We start from the raw sequence: 20,603 nt of genomic DNA on the forward strand, positions 1-20,603 counted from the left end.
GGCAGAATCATGCTCTATTCTGTAGCCTACATTGCTGCAAAATTTTGTGATCCTAGGGTGAACTTAAGGGAGGTTTCCTGTCAATTACTAAAAATTATAGTAATGTACTATTATTAACTTTATTTGAACAGGTATCGGTATGAAGGGTATTTCGGAGCCTAGGCACCATATAGTGGCAGCCCCCTGATTTTTTTTAAGATTTTTGGGTTGGGTAGTTCCTGAGAATGGGTTGGGTAGTTCCTGAGAATGGCTTCGAAAAGTACTACTACTAAAGTACTAACCGGCTTCGAAAAGTACTAACCTTTACCTTTAATTTGATACCCCACATGACTATATTTCATGAAAAAAAACCCTCTTTTGCATGTATGGGAACTCCCCCTTAAATGCGACGTAAAAGGATATAACTCACTATATGCATGAGCGTTCACAGTTCCCACCTTTCTACCAAATTTGGTGCCAATCGCTACAACCATCTCCGAGAAAAATGCGTGTGACGGACAGACAGACAGACGGACAGACAGACAGACAATAAACCGATTTTAATAAGGTTTTGTGTTCACACAAAATCTTAAAAACAGTTTCCAGTAGAGGCACATGATATTGTGGATTTATATCTCTTGGTGTCTAAATTTAGGGCGAAATATAAAAGTTTTAAGTCCCACGATCTATGAAATTCAGACTGAAGTGTCGTAAAACTGGAACTCAACGCCTGGAAATGATATGGAAATTTTAGACACGGGTTTCGAGTCTCAGTTGGTATTGAAAAAAATCTTCCAAACCATCTAAGAAAAGTTGAAAAATGGCTTTCAAATTCGGGAATCCGATTAAAAGAAAAACCACGTTATGTCATGTCACTTTAACCCTGATAAAATGTCCCAAGTTCTCAGTGAATGGAATAAGAATCCACCCAACCGAAGGACATGAAATGGAGGAAGCGCAATAGAATACAATAGAAAACAAAACTAACTGAAAGTGAGAAGCGCATATTAAAAGTCAGGCTTGAATACAAGCACCTCTTTTAGAAGGTCGCTTAACATTAATTTGGACATGCAGGATCCAATCTATCATCAAGCTGCTTCAAAGAGTCCAACCGAGAACCCTACGCAGGTCACGGACGCTCTCAAGCTGCGACACGTCACACTGCCAACGAGCATTCGCTCTTTGCACTCACTTCCTTGTTTTACAAAAAGTCCTGGTGGGTCACGTCATGCCACATTCATCAAGCTGCGTCTCAAGTTATGCCTGGCCTTAAGAGAGAAACCCGCATCAACCCGAATTACATACAAACGGAAAATAGCTTTTCTTCCTAGCTCCTTAGCCAGGGGCTTGCTCCAAAAGTATACTAGTACTAGTTTTAACTAAAGCAAATAACTGAATCATTAAAAAAATTCATACTAAATACAGTATATATTGCTTATAACGATATCAGATATAACGAGATATCGGTTTTTACGACGAATTTCAAAAGTCCCGGCCACAGTTAGATACTAGACAGCTACCTCACTCCCCCTTGCCCCTCAAGGGGGGAAATCAGTGCGAGTACACACGATTTCAAATTGTTTTGCCCTTGAGCATGAGCGAGATGTACCGAAAACCCGATCAGCTGTGTTTGACATACCGCCCGGACTTGCCAATGTATTGGTGAGATTGGCAAGTTTTTGCTTATGGATAAGTGAATAAGTGAAACAACTTTTTGCTATATGGGTGAGCACGCCGTAGTACCAGAATAGCAAAAGCTCACCGATCTCTCTCTTACCAATACGATTTGATGAAGATTATGCCTTTTCCTTGTTTAGCGTCTCTGATGTGTACAGATAAGCTCCTGCAAGCACATTTGCAAGTGGGGTCATTTTTGTAAGGGTACTGCCTATAGTAGATCTACTGTGGTCCCGGCCAGAAAGAGTACTTTTGCATGTGTGACTTATCGTTTATAACGGCATCGGATATTACGACCAACCTCTTATAGCGACAACAAATTCAGCGGCGAATTGGCTGAATTTGAATCTTATATCGACGGACTCATGCCAAAGAATCATCAAATTAGGGGAACTACCGAGTTATACAAAACCAGCGCGACAGAACGTAAGCATGTTTTCAGTGGTCAGTTTGGGATCAATTTTCTTGGTCTCGGTGGGTACTTTGAAGAGTGAAATTTTTGTTTTGATTGGGGTTGACGTTTTAAGAAGAGAGGGTAAAAAGGTTATTTTTCGCGAAATGGGGTTATTACAAACAAATAGGGAAAATCCATTGAAAAACGTGTTTGAAGTAAAAAATTTATCGTTTATTGTTTCAAAACACATATAATGAAAGAAAATGAAAAAGTGAAAATATCGTAAACGAAAGAATGAACGTTTAAGTCGCTGCTGGAATCGTCAGATTATATTACTCTGCACCGTTCGCATCGTATTGCGGCTACGGACGGCCCCTTTTTTGCCAACTCAGGAGTGGTAACATGTGCCTTAGGTGAAGCAAGGCCAGGAGAGCTGATGCTTCTCCTGGAGTAAGATTCAGTTTCTGTGATTCCCGTTAGTGCCAGAAGCAGTATGAAAGACGTATCCAATGCGCCATTTTGATTTTGACAGGCTCGTGCAGCGATCAAATTGTAGTGCGGGAGTTGTCGAAGCACTGCCGTTTGATTGATTGGGTAGGTTACGCATTTGTGACAACCGTTCAGGCTGTCTATTAATTTCCGCAAATAATGAGGGGAGGTAAATTTGGGGATAATTCCCTCTGTTTGACCTTCGGTTTCGGTAACATATACAACGAATTGTAGCCAAAAATTTTTGGTTCTTATTGTCCCGTCGTTTGTCAAATTAGGCTGTCGACTCACAAATATCACTGTAAATATAAAACTAACAAATTCTCAATTACAAGAGGTTCTAGGTAGAATGATTACAACAAACTGTAGTTGCCATTTATTGTCCCATTGAATTGAGATTAAAGAAAACACTCATATTATAAAACTGTATTATCATCGAATCGTTAACAACACTTCTGACCTCAGGGCTACGACCTGGGCTATCCAACATAGTTTAGGTTGGTTTCTGGAATGCTCATATGTTTCTTGAAAATACGCTTTTTACAACTTGGGTGAGAATTCTGACTATATGGAGCAGATACTGTGAGCTTAGAAAGGGGAAGGAATGTTTTCTGAATGCATATAACGGAACAGTGAATATAGGAAGCTGAGGCTCTTGTTGATGGCAGCAAGCAGAAGTGACCGCGATACACTGGAGCTCCACTTCCAAGAAAAAGCACGAGAAAAACAGTATAGTGTACGTAGTGTAGCCCCAACGAAAGGCTTAATGGATGGATTTCCACAATATATTGTATACCGTCGAAAGCCCTTCGATGCTACTGTAAGGGACTTTAAGGGTAGGCTTCTCATGAAAGATGAAACGCATTTCAACACGATTATCAATTGACCAATGACCCGTGAAGTTCCACCCCTTATGGATGATACAACAAACAAGTGGATATCACCTGCTCCTGAAGCGAAATCGCCTTTGGTACCAGTACGCGGAAGCAAAACGGCGGTCTTGTCCTCCCCGTGGAGCCGTGGTTTCGATATAATTCTTACTTTCACTTATCCGGCGAACCGTTGGTTTGGTTGACGCGCTATGCTTCATTTAGAGGTCAATGGAATTGTATGATCATTGAAAAGCATATGCGGCATTTAAACTCGTCTTGTATGCACTGCGAAACTTCTAGTGGTTGAAGAGCGCGTGCCTTTGACAGCTCTACTCCTAACCACAGGCAATAATTCAAAGTATGGTGGGTATATTAAAACTGCTTCACATCTCAGCCGGTATTGACCACGGAAGGGTCCCCTTGTCATGGACACGCAGGGACATCTAATTCCCACCGCCCTAGAAACGCAGGTGACCTTTCACGAGCATATATTCTTCCACAAGAGAGTTTGTCTCATATAGCCCGATATATCTTGCCTAACCTGCCCATAACTAGATGGTTTAATTACCTCGGAGCGGTGTCCTCAACCAATCGTGAACTGTACCATCAAATTGCTTTGTGTATCAGTAGAATGGACTAATATTCCACCACTGGCGTTTCTTGCAATCGGCAGAATTGGTCGGCTCGTGGTCATACGCTACTATGTCTAGTTAGACCGATAGATCATATGGAGGTGAAACGAGAAACAGAGGTCAAATATTTGGGAATCACGCTAGACCAAAAATTACTCTGGAAGACACATGTCGGAAACACTTGTCGGAAAGCCACGAGGGCTCCGATGACTTGCAGATCCATAGCAGGAAAAAAATGGGGTTGCAACCCGAAGATACTACTTTGGATATATACTGCAATAGTAAGGCCAATGATTACCTATGGAGCGGTAATCTGGGCAGAAAAAACCCAACTCAGCACACAAGCCAGGGAATTACATAAGCTCCAAAGGCTGGCTTGCGTGTGTATCAGTGGGGCAATGAGGACATGCCCAACGGCATCCCTGGAGGTCCTTCTGGGATTAACCCCTCTCCATCTGCACATACAGATGCAGGCAAGGAGATCAATATTCAGGATGGCCGGTAGTATGAGTGAGGCGGGGAGCTGCCTGAATCGAAGGAAGATTGATATCCTTTCTAGGCGGTATCCCGAATTACTGATACCGAGGGACAACATGACAACGAGGTTTCACTTCGATAAGAAGTTTGAAACACGTTGGAGTAACAAGGCAAACTAGGAGAGCGTGGCTGCGACATACGGCTTAAACCAGCAACTGATTACTTGGTACACTGACGGATCCCTCACAGCAGAGGGAGCGGGTGCCGGTGTCATTGGTCCAAGGAAAATGTACTTTGAGCCAATGGGTACACTAGCATATTCCAGGCGGAAATTTACGCCATAGACAAATGTGCTTCCTTTAATCTGCAAAGGAACTACAGGGGGCAGAACATAGCTATTCTCACCGATAGCCAAGCAGCGATCAAGGCACTTAGGTCCAACCAGGTAAACTCTAAACTGGTATGGGAATGCCTTGAGAGACTGAATACACTCGGCTCATCCAACAAGGTCTGGATATTTTGGGTTCCATGCCATGCTGGGTTGGAAGGCAATGAGGCAGCGGATGAAGTAGTTAAGAAGGGAGCAGGGATGCCTTTACACGGGCCAGAACTCTTCTGTGGAATCGGAAACGGTTTCTTGGCTATGAATCTAAGAAACGAAGAGAAACGGTTGAGGGAACTATATTGGGCGGGCCTACCAGGGATGGAGCAGTCCAGGGTGCTTATTGGGGGATACGAACCCATGCGCGCAAAGGATTGCTTAAACCTCACCAAAAAGAACCTCCGAATCATAGTGGGAATTCTCACTGGTCATTGTCGGCTGAACTATCACATAGGAAGCTAGGGATATCTACGGACACTGCCTACAGGTTCTGTGAGGAGGAGGACAAAACCTCTATACACGTCCTGGGACAGTGTCCGGCACTTCTGCAAAGTAGGTCGATACATCTGGGAGAACACTTAATACCAGATGCAAAGCTGAAACATCTGGAAGTGGGGAACATACTAAAGTTCCTAACGGTTACAGGCCTGCTTGAGATACTATGATCAACAGGTACACTATAACCAGTAAAAGGGGCACAATAGTTCTTCAAGGACGCGGTGCGACTTTCCCTTAACAGAATAATAATAATAGACCGATAGATCGAACTAGAAATTTCTTTATTTTATTTGTAAATTGAAGTCGATAATGTAGTTGGCCTAATGAATGTCAGATGATCCATGACAGTATAAATTAGATAGTAGGCATATGTACGCACTGCTAAGCGAAATTCTTTAACATATAATCTTTATATTGATTGTTCTAACAAGGACTTTGTCTATCAGTAGTGCTGAAATCTTGTAGATTACCTACATTGAGAAATCCGAAAAAGTGATGCCCACAATCCGCTAAGATGATTTGAACTATGTGAAAATGTTCGCAAGAATAACCCACAAAAAAATCAAAACAATACGAGCGACAATAGTCGACTTGGTTGGCCGCTCGCCTCTTGATCTTTTTACATTCGTTGAAATCTCGATTCTTCATGAATCTTTCTGTTTCTCTTTGTGCTTAGACCTATCATCTATGCAGCAAGATTTGTAATGATAATTAAATTGAAGTAAAGACGCATTAAAAAGCAAGTTTAAAATTAGAATAATAATACGACAAAAAAATCTTTATACTCTATACTCCACAAAAAAGTGAACAGGAAATATATATAAACCAATATTAATAAAATCTTCACATCACTGGTGTTTAGTGTGGAAGTAGCAATTGTCCAGAACCTCAGAGGCTACACAAAAAAGTTCCGCAGGGAGAGCCACAAAGTTGGCGACTTCACTATGTTTGAACTGTAGCTGATGCTTCGGGTATAAAGGTTTAGTGTTCATCTTATGTGAAAAACTTTTTATGCACGATTTTCCATTCGTACATAGCTAAGAATACAAAATATTCCGTCATATTTTGCCAAACTCTAAAATATGTACTTACATATCAACGACATAAATACTGTTCCCATCCTAAATAAACAAACATTGTCTATTACCGCATGATGATGCCTACATATATATATGGATATCTAAACTGATCTAACGCATCTTCACGCATTACCACTTTACTCCGTGCACAAAAGCATATATGTATGTTATGGACATACATTAAAAACCGCTAGTAACAAGGTACACACATGTCTATTTTATTGATTACTACCCGCAAGCTTTACTAACCCGTACATATACATACACATGTTTATCTCCAGTAATTGACACTTATATACAAATAACTAAGAAAAGCAAAAAAAGAAAACTAAAACGTCCGCATGAACCCTGCTGTTCATATAAGTTCACTTTATGTGATTGACCTGAAATGCGAAACTTTGACCATCTATAACTTTGTTAACAATGGTCTGATTGCTTTCGAACTTTTCAGAATTATGCCTATGTTGTTGTCGAATTTCGTACTTCTAGGGTGAACTTAAGGGGGGTTTCCCGGTAAATTCCAAAAAGATGGCAATACGCTATTATTAACTTTATTTGTGCAGCTATCGGAATGGGATGTATTTTGAGGCCTATATATCATATAGTTGCATCACTGTAATTTTTTTCAGATGTTTCGTTTGGGTAGATTCTGAGAAGGAGACCTGTTTCACTTTTTGGGGCACACATTGAGTCCTATCTCCCCTATGTTTCACCCAATATCAGAAATGAGGTCAGTTTGGGTAAGTGCTAATGGATCCCTTTCCTTTGCTACCCCACAAAGCCATATTCGGTGATAAAAAAAATGTACACCCCCCTTTCGCTTGTATGGGGAGCCCCCTTTCAAACTCAACATAAAATGGCGCCACTCGCTGCATTAAATTGACACACATACCACATCTTCTCGCCAAATTTCATGATAATCGGCTAAGCCGTCTCCGAATAAATCGGGTGTGACAGATACAGACAGACGGACAAACGGGCAGAGGGACAGACGAATTTAATAAGGTTTTGTTTCACACAAAATGTTAACAAGTCGGAAAACCAGAAGCTGGTGCTTCGAGTATAAACACTTTGTATTCATCTTTGTAAGAAACTTTCTAGGCACATTCTTACATTCGTATATGACCAAAAACCCAAAGTATTTTCATATTTTTGTCGAACTACAAGGTATACAGACATAGATATAATAATATGCACGTATATAAATTGATCGTACACATATTTCCGATTTACTGCGTGCACAAAAGCATACATATGTACATATACAGTAAGTATATTGAATACCGCTGGTTTAATATACAAATGCATCTATCTGAATCAGGCATTACCAAAGCTTCATTAGCGTATACATATAAATACATATATGTCTGTCTCGAGTAATTAAGATTGATATATAAATAAAAAAACTGAAACGGAATGTTTCCCTGCGACAAATTGCACTATAAGAATGGTACCGAAAAATTGAATAACCTCTATAACCGCTGAACTACCCTTGAAGGCAACTATATTGAATAATAAAATCAGCCCAACTATATAGATGGGAAGATGGGCACTGCCGGATCCAGGAGATATGAAGAAGGTCGTATTGTATGTGAAAGTTGACAGGTCTGCTCCTCTGCCAGCAGACACAGTACCAACACGAAGACGAGGATAAGCGAGCATCAGATGATAGTCCCATTCGGGGCCGACTTCAACACCCTTTTTATTACAAATGTGTTGATCGAGCCCACCTTGCAATTCAAATCACCCTTAATGATCACAATGCCACCTTTAATCTAGTTCCTCATAATAAACATCTTCTTATCTATATCAGAATTGAATCGGAAACTTGCAAACAAAATTCAGTTCTCCCACCCCAAGGCATGAGAACGCGTCTTGCCATAGTTGTCAGAAACAATCCGACACCGGATTCGCGTCTCCTATCACCAGCCCCAAAAACAGCCCCACCATCTCACTTCAACAGAATCTTATACCGTTGTTGTTGCATATTCCTAAAACCAGTCATAAACCGCCAAAGCCTGCAGACGTGAGATCAATCCTCATTCGAGGCGCTGCTGACATTTCAGCGATAATAAAGCTTCCAGATTTGCAGGTTATTAGCGCATATGCATTTAATACCATGAGTGTGTTCTTAAGATTTTGCTAGCAAAATTTTCACGAGAAATTTACTTTAAATTCAATTAAATTACAAAATGTTTTTTTATCATCCATCCATCTAATGTCCTTTCAGATTTGGTTGCTTTATGTATGCTACACCGGTCAGGCCTGCTGCATGTCTAGAAGACACGGAAGAATAGAATAAACTATAAATTTATTCGTTACACACTTCAACTCATGGATCCTGGCTATATCTCGGATAGGGATCTGCAATAGCCGTATATGTGATCTTCTGTTTAGTTCTAAGTCTGACCAGTGTCATTCTCCATTTTCTCGATCCGAGTTAGCGTCGATCATCTATGAAATATGAATAAGCAAAAGGTGTATTTTCTAGAGATGATGGGGTGGATTTGTTATTCGCCTTTTGCTTGTACGGTAACTTGTCATCTTGAAAAACAGCAAATGAAAAACTCAAACGGTGGATTTGACCATTGTCATAGAAATCGTGCTCACCCCAAATATTAAATCACACCGCATTAAGCGACAAATAACTTTGAACTGACTACGGCTATAATTTCTATATCTGGAAATCGTTCTACTGGTTTCTGCATTGATGTAATGGTAATAAATATTCATCTTTCTAAGAATCATTAAATATGAATACCCTTCATATTTGGGGCAAGTACAATGACAAATGGAATCATTCATGTTATCATCATCATTAAGATAATTATCAGTATCGAAATATAATCACAGTCGGGACCAAGTCCTATTTTCCTTTAAGTTCTATCTTCAAAAGGAAATCCCAAAAAAAGTATGAAAGCTTTCATTTTCGTTTGCGTGTTTTACGTTTGTCCCTAATTTTCTCCACCCGCGGCAAAAACCAAACCGCCGTTGAGCCGCGCACGGGACTAGGCAAATGGATAACATTCAGCACAACAAGCAAAACAAGGAAGGGTTAAATACAAATCGAAGGAAAATAAATGGTAGTGAAGCAACGAAGAACGAAAGGAGAGGTATCCACCTAGAGGCATTCGGGAAGTTACCTATAAAAGTTACTGTGCAACAAACATTTTCATCCTGTCCTACAAGGACAGCAGCGCTTCAAAATATCCACCTCCATCGTTCACGTTCAGGTGAAAGGGTAGCGCTTTTGTAGTAAAGGGAAGTAGATGGCACATAACCCAACAACGACGCAACGTCCCTTCTCCGCTAGTTGTTGTGCGCTTGGGATCGATATCCATTAGGAAAATTAAACTGTGGCAGCTTTCGTTCGGTCCCTTTTCAACTCATTGGGGACACGTGTTTGGGTTTGCCATCATCATCGGAATCACGTTTCTTTTTTCCAGTCCCGATGATACTGACTGGGGAGTTGGGTCGACACAAGGACGTTTTTCCGGGGGGTCGCGACAAAGGCCGATCCATGGTGCGCGTTCGTAATAGAATACGTCTAGCACATAAACCATACATACACATATGCTGGAAATGCATGTCGCAACAGCTTCACCGAATAATTTCTGATGCATAATGTTCCTCAATTTAGGTGTGAGCATTTCGGGTAAAGTATCCATTTTTTTCAGAGAAAATAGAAAAAATCCATTAGGCGGAGTAGGGTGAAAGCGAAAAGCATGGCGATCTCTCTGTGTATTTATTTAGGCTATGTTTTTCGGTATTTTCTTTAGAAGCGTACATGTTTACTATGTAGCTATTAGTTAGGAATATGTGTAGGGCTTTAGGACCCGGGTTAATTTGTTTTGCCTATTAAATGAAGATTACCTATAATGGAAATCGATACATGAATAGCAGAAAACTTTGCAACAACAAGGTGGCTAAGGAAAGCTGAGGTGGCAAATGTAGATTCCTACTGTACCAGGTACGGCATCCCCTGTCATTATATTTTATTATTGAGTCATTACAAGTTAAGAAGTAGAGTGTGGCAATTTGCTCTTTAAAGGAAGTCATCTAAAATCAAGATTCATCATTATCATCAACGCCGCAACAAGCGGTATCCGGTCTAGGCCTGCTTTAATAAGGAACTCCAGACATCCAGGTTTTGCGCCAAGGTCCACCAATTCGATATCCCTAAAAGCTGGCTGGCATCCTGGATGAAGGCAGTTTGTACGTCTCGGGTCCTTCTTCCCATGATGTTGATATCGTCAGCATGGGCCAACAGTTGGGTGTACTTAAAGAGGATCGTACCTCTTGTATTGCCACCGGCAACGTGAATCACTTTCTCCAGGGCCAGGTTGAAGAGGACGCATGATAGGGCATCCCCTTTCCGTAGACCGTTGTTGATGTTGAATGGTCTTGAGAGTGATCCTGCTGCTTTTATCTGGCCTCGCACATTGGTCAGGGTCAGCCTAGTCAGTTTTATCAATTTCGTCGGAATGTGTACAGTTTTACCCTGGCTATGTTATCATAGGCGGCTTTAAAGTCGATGAATAGATGGTACAACTGTTGTCCATATTCCAACAGTTTTTCCATCGCTTGCCGCAGAGAGAAAATCTGATCTGTTACTGATTTGCCTGGAGTGAAGCCTCTTTGGTATGGGCTAATGATGTTCTGAGCGTATGAGGCCCACATATGTTTGTGAACCGCTTTCCGCGCAAACCAGGTACTTCCAACAACCATTTCGTGTGATACTGCTAACTGGATAATGCGCAATCCGTTATCATTGGTATCCCAATGTAAGCTATGGGAGCCTCATCAAGATTAACCATAATAAACAAATACTTTTTCAATTTGATGGTGATATCAATCTAAACCATAAAAATGTTTAGTAATCTAATGGAATCCGGAACTTATCGGAGTTTACCATATTGTCAAACTTGAAATATATTTTTCTTTTAAATTAGAACTTTTCTCTCAAATTATTATCTGGCGAACTTACAAAACTAACGCTTAATTTTTGAAAAATATTAAATAAACTTTAAAAGAGTTAGAGTAACTTAGGGGTTCTAATCGAAACGCTTGGTGTAGGCCCAACCATCATCTTGAAAATCATTTCACCACCTTGGCAGTAATGGCTCAAAAGGCCCAGGTGTCCATGACTTACAATGTAAGCACACCAACAAATTTTAGACGGCGTTCCTGATTTCTTAGTGATTTCTCCTGTCGAATCGAGTCGAATATACTTATCTTAAAAAGCGACTGAAAAGGATAGAAAGAAGAGCCAACGACCTGAAAAGTTCGAAGCTACTTCGCTTTCGAAACGTTGATCATGCCTCGGACAGGAAAGGACGTTACGGCTGTGAACTTTGTCTATCGGACACGAACAACTACTTTCTCGAAGAAGGATCGCTTCCTCTAACTTGAGCGAGAATTAAGACGATATCGGGTTGACTTTCTGGACCTAAATGAAGTGTCGTGATGGGACTCTAGAGGCCACCCCTCTCCATCGTTCAGCAATAGTAAACGGCAACCCGGTAGCTGAACTGATGCTCATAATGCCGTATGATGTGCTCTTGTGAGCTGGAAACTGGTTTCTGCCAGCTTTGGTCAGGAGTAAGCTATATAACCCCGAATAATTGATTTTATATTTCAGTGAGCGTTAGGTGCTCGTAGTAGAAGGTCGCGGTTCAAATTTCACTGGTGATAGAGGAATCTGTATCGTGGATAGTCGTATCAGCTGTAAATCAAATCGCGGTAATAGTCACGGGCGAGTGCAATGCTGACCTACAGTGTACCGTGGCGGTTTTGAATGAAGTACTCTAAGACGCTTCAATACCGTAACCCAATTCTTTATTCGTAGTTCCGGCAACGAAATAAGTACATATATGGAAATTCAACTGACCGGACGACTTATCTCGCCCAAATTAGCGCATATATTACCTTTATCTGAGGGTGAATCATGCAAAAGTTTTATCGTCAGTTTTCCCACGGTTTCGAATGTGTTGTCTGCTTTCCTGAGGTTATGTTTGTTATCGGCAATTTCGGGAGTTAACGCACAACTCCATGGTGAAATGCTTAAAAACCCGTAAACTTTTGTAAAACTGATGCAAAGGGGCAGTAGTGTGCTTTGCCAAATTAAATAGCAAAATGGTACGAAAACACGTGTCGACGAGCTCTTATTAATTGAATGAGAACCTGCAGATCCTTTTGGGCGCTTTCCTATTTGGAGTGTAGCTTTGCGCTCATGGTTGACGAAATCAACTTTGGATGATTTATTGGTGACCTCATTACAACATCTTATAATTTTCCGCTCCCCTCACCAGAAGACGAAAGACGTATCTCATATATAACAAGCCGGTTTTGTTGATTTTTATGTAAGAATATTTGAGAACACAAAGGTTGCATTTATCCATAACTCGTAATGCTTATACGTTGAAGATACCCGATACCCAATTCGATGTGGCACTGAAATTTTATCGGTTAGGAAATAGTAATGTGAAGCGAAAGAAGCAATTTTAACATTGACCTTTATCAATAATTGTATGATTTCCACCAAATTTTCCAGAACGCTGCTTGATATTAAAATTCATATTACCACATATATATATTGTACGGACCTAGGATGAATTAAAGGGGAGCAGTATGCTTCTAAAATATAATATATATTATATTACTATTGTATTATCATTACTTTTATTTGAGCCGATGTCGTAACGGAGAGTGCTTTGAAATCTAGATACCATGTGCATGGACCACCATAATTTGATTGGTTAGTTTCTAAGTATGGGTCTTTGAAGTAATTGACTCCAATCGGACCGCCGCACTACTCCTCTTTGCAACCAATGTCAAAACTGATACTTGCTTAGGAAATGCTCCCCAAGACCTTATTTATTTGATGGACCGTATGGCTACATTCGGTGAAAAAAATGTTGCAGCCCTCTTTTACGTATAAGAGCCCCCCTTAAGTTCAACGTGCAGCAATATAATTCACTGCATAGGTGTTGGTTCACAGTTCTGACTTTTTCACCGAAATTTTTTTCTCAATAGGTATGTGACGGATGGTTATGTGTTGACTTCGCGAGCAAATATCACTAAGAAAATGCTTCGAAAGTGCGGAGGGGTAGATCATTTTGCCAAAGATTGCGAAGCTCAACTGTCTGCTCTGTAGAAGCTCGAATAATAATGACTGTGTTCATATCACAAGAATGGAATGTGCAAACGAAGTTCACATAACTTAACCAGGCCCGAGATGCAGACTCGCATTCAATGCCCGGGTTGAAGAATGAGGCAGTCGGGAAACAAACACAAGAGAGCTCTCTCGCGCCTGAAAGTCGTTTTAGCAAACACCGGACATCCAAACACATTTCGAAGAGAAGAAATGGGTACTATTATAGATATAATGTTCATCAGTGATACCTTAACTATTCAAGGTTATGTTAGCGAGAATTACATGCATAGGAATCATCAAGTGATTATCTTTTAAATGAGGACCACCATTAGATCAAAGCAGCGTAAAACTCCAGACATGGACGTCCAAAAAGCTGCTACAAGCTATAAATTTGTCAGAAAATGCAATGGATATGGCTACGCAGATTTTGGAACGGAGGCCGATAGCTTGTGACGTTTTTATGGTTTCTGGTTGAATACTGAAATCAATGAATATCGTAAAGTTTGCTGAAATGCGAGAAGGCGATATCAACGCCGCAATATGAGGAGCTACACAACTATACAAGGTTTCCAAGAAAAAACTCTAAACCGCTATAGCTAAGAGTAATCCTATGCACTTTAGGCAGCTCTGCAGGGAAGTCGACTGTGATGTCTGGGGTGGCGGAGTAAAGCGACGTCAGAGATAAGCGACGAATAGGTATTGAAAACAGAAAAGGACATCAAAAGCAAAAAGGGTCCCAATTTAGATGGCGTGCTGAGCATAGCTGTGAAATTCCTAGTAGGGATTGACTTTGGCACAAGTATTTACTGCCTGCTTGAAAGAAGGTATCTGACCCCCCCCCCCCCCCCGCGTCTCTGGTTTTAGGTAGATAGCGAACCAGCACAGGTCTAGCTGGAATTTTTTCTTCCTCATTGAGCTGTTTTCCATACTTGTAAATTTCCCCAGGTAATTGGATAATTTTTCAAAAACGACTTCTTAATTTCTTCAATAGCGGCAAAATTTAACTTCTGTGTGTAAAAGTAAACTGTTGTCAAGACAGCTTTGTGGAACATAACACTTTTTTACAAGGCCGCAGAAAGAAAATCCGGGCCCGGGGTGAAAATTATGCGGAAAGAGGGACTGGAATGAAAATTATACGGATATGGAGTGAAAATTATAGGCACCCTATTTCCCTTTTTTCACTTAAATTTCTATTCTGAGCCCTTAACAAACTTCGAGCCCGGGGGGAATCTCTCCTCTTAAACCCGCTGCTTGGAGTCCTGCGTCCGCATCCAATTGATGACGGGCCGGACCATTTGTGAAGCAACTTGCCTCTTCTCGTGTGGTCCACGGATTCTTCTTTTTGGGTTAAACACCTGAGTTTCTTGACTGACGGTTTCATAAAGGGCAGAGGCAACTCATCAGATGCTGCCTCGCCTTTGGAGGAAGTAAGTTCCCAGGTAGTCAGGTGCGTCATCAAGTGGATGCGGACTGAGGCATCCTCAAAAAAAAACTCACTTCGGCCTGGTCTAGGTTTGAACTTAGGACGGATTTTACTTCAACATAATTCGCACTCATGCCGTGTTTGCAATTATACATAAATGGAGCGATTACCACCTGTCGCCACTTTCAGGCACGCTTTTCCTAAGCTAGAGGTGAGACAGCGCCTGATAAGTTGCCGCTGCCTTAGACGAAACCGCCAGTAAGATTTTTGAAAAATTTTGGAAAATGCTAAATGCTTGGAAAATCTTCTATTGTAAAAATAAATTTTTCGAGAATAATTTTGGGAATATTGTTTCAGGCGCCACGGATGGCTTCTGTCAGCTACGTTATGTTTGTACACTGCTTTATATTCCAGTAAAGTTTTCGTGCTAGGATACCCCAAAGATTTTCCATGGGGTTAACGTCAGAAAAAAGTTCTGGCCAGTCTAAAAGGGCACAGCTTTTCTAGGAAGCTATTGTTTCATTGTTCCGGAGATATGAGCAGCAGCGCCATCTTGTTCAAATATGCAGCTATCCCCATAAATTTCTTCCAAAAAAATCGATTAGAGCTGAATCTAAAAGTTTAATGTACTTTTGGGAATTCACCCGACCATTGATTTTGCATATTGACCTCTTGCCACTAAATCCAATGGTGGCCCACGTCATCACTGTTCCAAAATTTCGACCTATGGAGTGAAAATCTATAGTCTTTTCAGGTGAAAAGAAGTTCAATTTTGATGGACCGGACGGTTCTAAATGTTATTGGCACGATTTACTTTCTGCTCGCAATCCACTTACGTTACATTTTTTTGCTTGACGGTAAATAGTTTTCATCAATTACAACGATATAAACAGGTAGGAAAGCCTCGAGACCGTTTACTACCACTTGGCAATTTGGCATATTTTTGACATAACGGTAAGAAGGAAACGACCGCATTTTTGTTAGTGGCGACTGGATTCTCCATTATGATAACGCCCCAGTACACTCTTTGAATTATGTTTTTAACAAAAAAAAATGTCGTACTGCTTCGGCACCGTACAGTCCCGACGTAGCCCTCTGTGTCTTTTAGTTGTTTCCAAATTTCAAAGGACATCAATTTAATGACAAAAAGACGATTGACGCTAATGCGACTGAAGGTCACAACTACAACAAGAACTAAATTTCAAGACTGCTTTACTGTAGGGAATATGTCATCCAATCAAATGGGGACTACGGTCTCGCAAAATAACGCTAGTATGGAGATATGAGACTTTGTCCGATACCTTTCGAACAGACCCCTTATATATAATACACTATTATTAACTTTATTTGAGCATATATCCCAATGGAGGATATTTTGAGGTCTAGATATCATACAGAGGCAACAATCAGATTTGGTAAAAAATATTTTACACCTCCCCTCCCTTGCATATATAAGGACTCCGATTATCTCTCTCTATTATCTGATCCAGAAAAAAAAACTTGGAGGAAATAAATGAGCAAATTTCAGTGTCGAAAATTCCAGAAGTTCAGACACATGGTTCATTCCACAACATAGATTCCTTGTTTTGGTACCTGCTGCAGCTGGCGCATATTAACACCAAAAGTTTGATTCTATGGATCCCGCTTCCTCATTACAGGATGGACAGGTATCATCTTGAGGGATTCGTATTCTGATCTAATTCTCAGCTAGTAAATTACGGCTATTTAGAATGTCCACAATTTTGCAAGTCTTCAGGTTTGTTGCCTGTTGATGTGTCTAGCAACACTAAGTCTCTGACAGCTGCCCTTGTCATAGATTTCATTTCCCTACACTGCACAGTGACCATCGCGTTATCCCCTTTCAAAGTTGCAGTTTCTACCTTCGGAAGCAAGGAATGAAGAGCAGACTCACTGGGCGCGAGCCTCTGCAAGTTTCTAGCGGCGTACCACCTAAAACCATCATTTGGAGAATAATCCTGTATAGATACGGAACCTTTTTCTACGCTGACTCAAAGAACATTTCACAGCGCATAAACCGGAGAGTCATTAGATAGTAGAGTGTAATTTAATGAGGAAACACAAACGTACATATGGAATCACATTAACTTAGTGAAGTGATTGCCAAGGCATGGCTCAAAGCTACGTATGTTGGAACTACTGTCAGTAGCTTCAGACAGAGTTACCAGAATTATTCGATTTGACTGGAAAACGAAACCAGGATACGTTTCACCACTTTGGAAACGGGAACTTTTGAAAGAACAACGTTGGTAGCTTAGAAGAGTTATTTCAGCAAAAAACTGTTCTTCCAACAATTCTGGGGTTCTCAGCACTTGACAACTCCTATGCCAAATATTTTTGAAGCCCATACGTAATAATAAAAATTCAAAGAATACACAACGTCAGCAGCTTCAACAGTACATCGGTGAAATATCACCGATTTTCATTACACCAGCACTTTTACGGGAGTACTTCCTTTTTCCGGTGCTGGTGTTTTGAACTCTATTTACGAGGTCGGAAAGAATAAAACAAAGCAAGATATTTGTCCAAGAAGTTAAAAGACGGTTGTAAAATTAACCGACGACAATTGGAGCGATAACGACGATCAACCTTTCCGCGTAGTTCAGAACAATAATGATGACAGCAATAACAAAGCTATTCAACTGCGTTTTGGGTTAAATGGAAACAATCGCCACATGAAACATTCACCATGTATAGGAAGAAATTTAAGCCTTGTTTACGAAGAAAATTGTCGAAAAACAACAAGGATCTAAAAAGAAATGAATGCAGCATCTTTGACAGTCAGCAGGCGTCTATACTAGGGTAGCTAGATACGCCGATGATGATGACAAAGGAAATTACTTATTTTACAAGTTTTGTTAACACATACGAGATTTTTATTTCTTAGTTTGTGATTTACACTTCTCAAATTCCCAAGTTGCACCATCTGTTCATCGACTTTAAAGCCGCCTATGATAGCATAGCCAGGGTAAAACTGTACACGGCCATGAGAGAATTCGGTATCCTGACGAAATTAATAAGGCTGACTCGGCTGAGACTGACCATTGTGCGAGGCCAGATAAAAGCAACAGGATCACTCTCAAGACCATTCAACATCAACAACGGTCTACGACAAGGGGATGCCCTATTATGCGTCCTCTTTAACCTGGCCCTCAAGAAAGTGATCCGTGATGCTGAGGTAAATGCAAGAGGTACGATCCTCTTCAAGTCCACCCAACTACTGGCCTATGCTAAAGATATCGACATCATGGGAAGAAGGACCCGAGACGTACAAACGGCTTTCATCCAGATCGAGCAGGCGGCGCGAGATCTTGGGCTGCACAGCAATAAAGGCAAGACAAAATATATGGTGGCAACGTCAGCACCGAAGACGAACCAACCAACAACATCAAACCGCACTGGTCAAACGGGAAGAATAAGGATAGGAGAATACAACTTTGAGACCGTTGAGAATTTCTCCTATCTAGGGTCGAAAATCACAACCAATAACAGCTACGATGATGAAATCCGCGCACGGTTGTTGTCAGCCAACAGAGCCTATTTCAGCTTACAAAAACGTCTCAAAGCTCTTACTGTACAAGACTATGATCTTGCCAGTCCTCATGTATTCCTCGGAAACTTGGTTTCTTAGCAAGAAAAATTGCGAACTCTTGGCCGCGTTCGAGAGAAGAATCCTCCGAAGAATTGTTGGCCCCCTACATGAGGATGGACGATTCCGTAGACTACACAATGACGAAATCTATGAGCGATACCATGACCGTCCGGTTGTGGATAAAATCCGGCTCAATAGGTTACGGTGGGCGGGTCACTTAATCCGTATGGATGAGGACGATCTAGCCCGGAAAGTCTATAAGGGCAATATCTATGGTAGAAAAAGAAGACGAGGCAGAACCTGCCTAAGATGGAGCGATGGCGTAGGCCAGGACGCCAGACAGCTTTTAGGGATATCGAATTGGTGGACCTCGGCGCAAAACCGGGATGTCTGGAGTTCCTTATTAAGGCAGGCCTAGACCGGATACCGGTTGTTGCGCTGTTGATGATGACGATTCGCCGACAGACGATTTCAACTGGACCATGTTACCAGCTCTCCTCAGATTATTCTCACACTTCTTTTTAATCAGCGCTCTTTGGGAAACGAACCCGATTCTTTGCTGGAACGCTGGTCAAAGCGTGACACTGACTTAGCCATCTAAAATTTCAACAATACCCTTTATTTGACACCATTGTCTAGAAAACCAAATTAACCGGTTAACGGCTATTACAAGTCCTCATCATCTAGGAATATAAGCAAAAAGCGAAAGAAACCTGGTACCTGCATGGTAAATAAATTGTTCCATTAGGGTTAAAGATCAATTAATCACGACATCAAGAAGCCTCTAAAAAGTATGAATAAGGAAATCTAGCGAATCAAGCAGAGTTATCTCAGAGGTGGGAAACTTGTAGGAATCCAAAAATAGCAAATCAACATTCGTTGAAAAGGGATATTTCACTCGCGACCCATTTGAAAATATTTTCACACCTAATCCAATAAAAACAAAGCACAAATTCTGCAGATTTACCTTTATTTGCAAAAATGAGTAACTGCTCGAATTATCAATTATCTTAAAATGCAATTACAAATAGTGTCGTCGGTTCCCTTCCCATGCCATTAAAAATCTAACGAAAGTTTTTAACGCGATTATGGGTATTGGTTTCTTTCCGAATGTGTCGAATTTCAATAATTATTATCATTGCAAAACCGTAATAATTACTGAGATCCAACGCAGATATCATTGTACAGTTCGATGAGTCTAGTTTCGTTTGTCCCTAACCAAAAACAAAATAATGCACCAATTTGGCTTCCGAGAAAAGCATGACAAACCAGATCAAACTTTTAACTAATGCAAATATTGCACGTCTATCTCCCTCGACATTGCTCAAACTTTTAATGGCATAAACCAAAAGAGGTTATTGTACAAAGTTACAAAACTTCTACTAGGAAACTTGTATAGTCTTGAAGTCTTATAGAGAAAAGTGGTTGGTTTGACTGAAACACAAAAACTTTTTATCAAAAGATCATCTTATCAAAGCTTGTGGTTCCAAGAAAGCGTTTTGTATCCAGTTTTGTATCTGATATTCGTTTTCGATTCGCTCGGGGACAACACAGCCATCCTTAACTCAGCAGTCTAGAGAAAGTCACCACATCTTTGAAACTTTATCTTAAAAAAACTAGAGCAATGGAGAATATGTACTAATAGAATCAAAAGCTGAATCGAAAAATGGGCGGTCTCTCAGCCTCCACTGCGATCAACGTTTTGCTTGGGAGAGACTCATCGAAGCTAAAACAAAGCGTGTCCCCCAACTATGCACTTGAAATTCTAGCTAACCCCTAACCAGACACTACAAATTGAACCAACCTGAACCTGCGAAATTCATTTGCGGAAGGCAATCAAAATTTCTAATATCGAATTACTCTAGACATCCGCAATCCGACAATACGGAATATCTAAACAAATTGAAAAATGTCAACAAATATTTAAAAATCAAT

Source organism: Hermetia illucens, chromosome 4, assembly GCF_905115235.1.
Source record: "Hermetia illucens chromosome 4, iHerIll2.2.curated.20191125, whole genome shotgun sequence".
Classification (NCBI taxonomy): domain Eukaryota; kingdom Metazoa; phylum Arthropoda; class Insecta; order Diptera; family Stratiomyidae; genus Hermetia; species Hermetia illucens.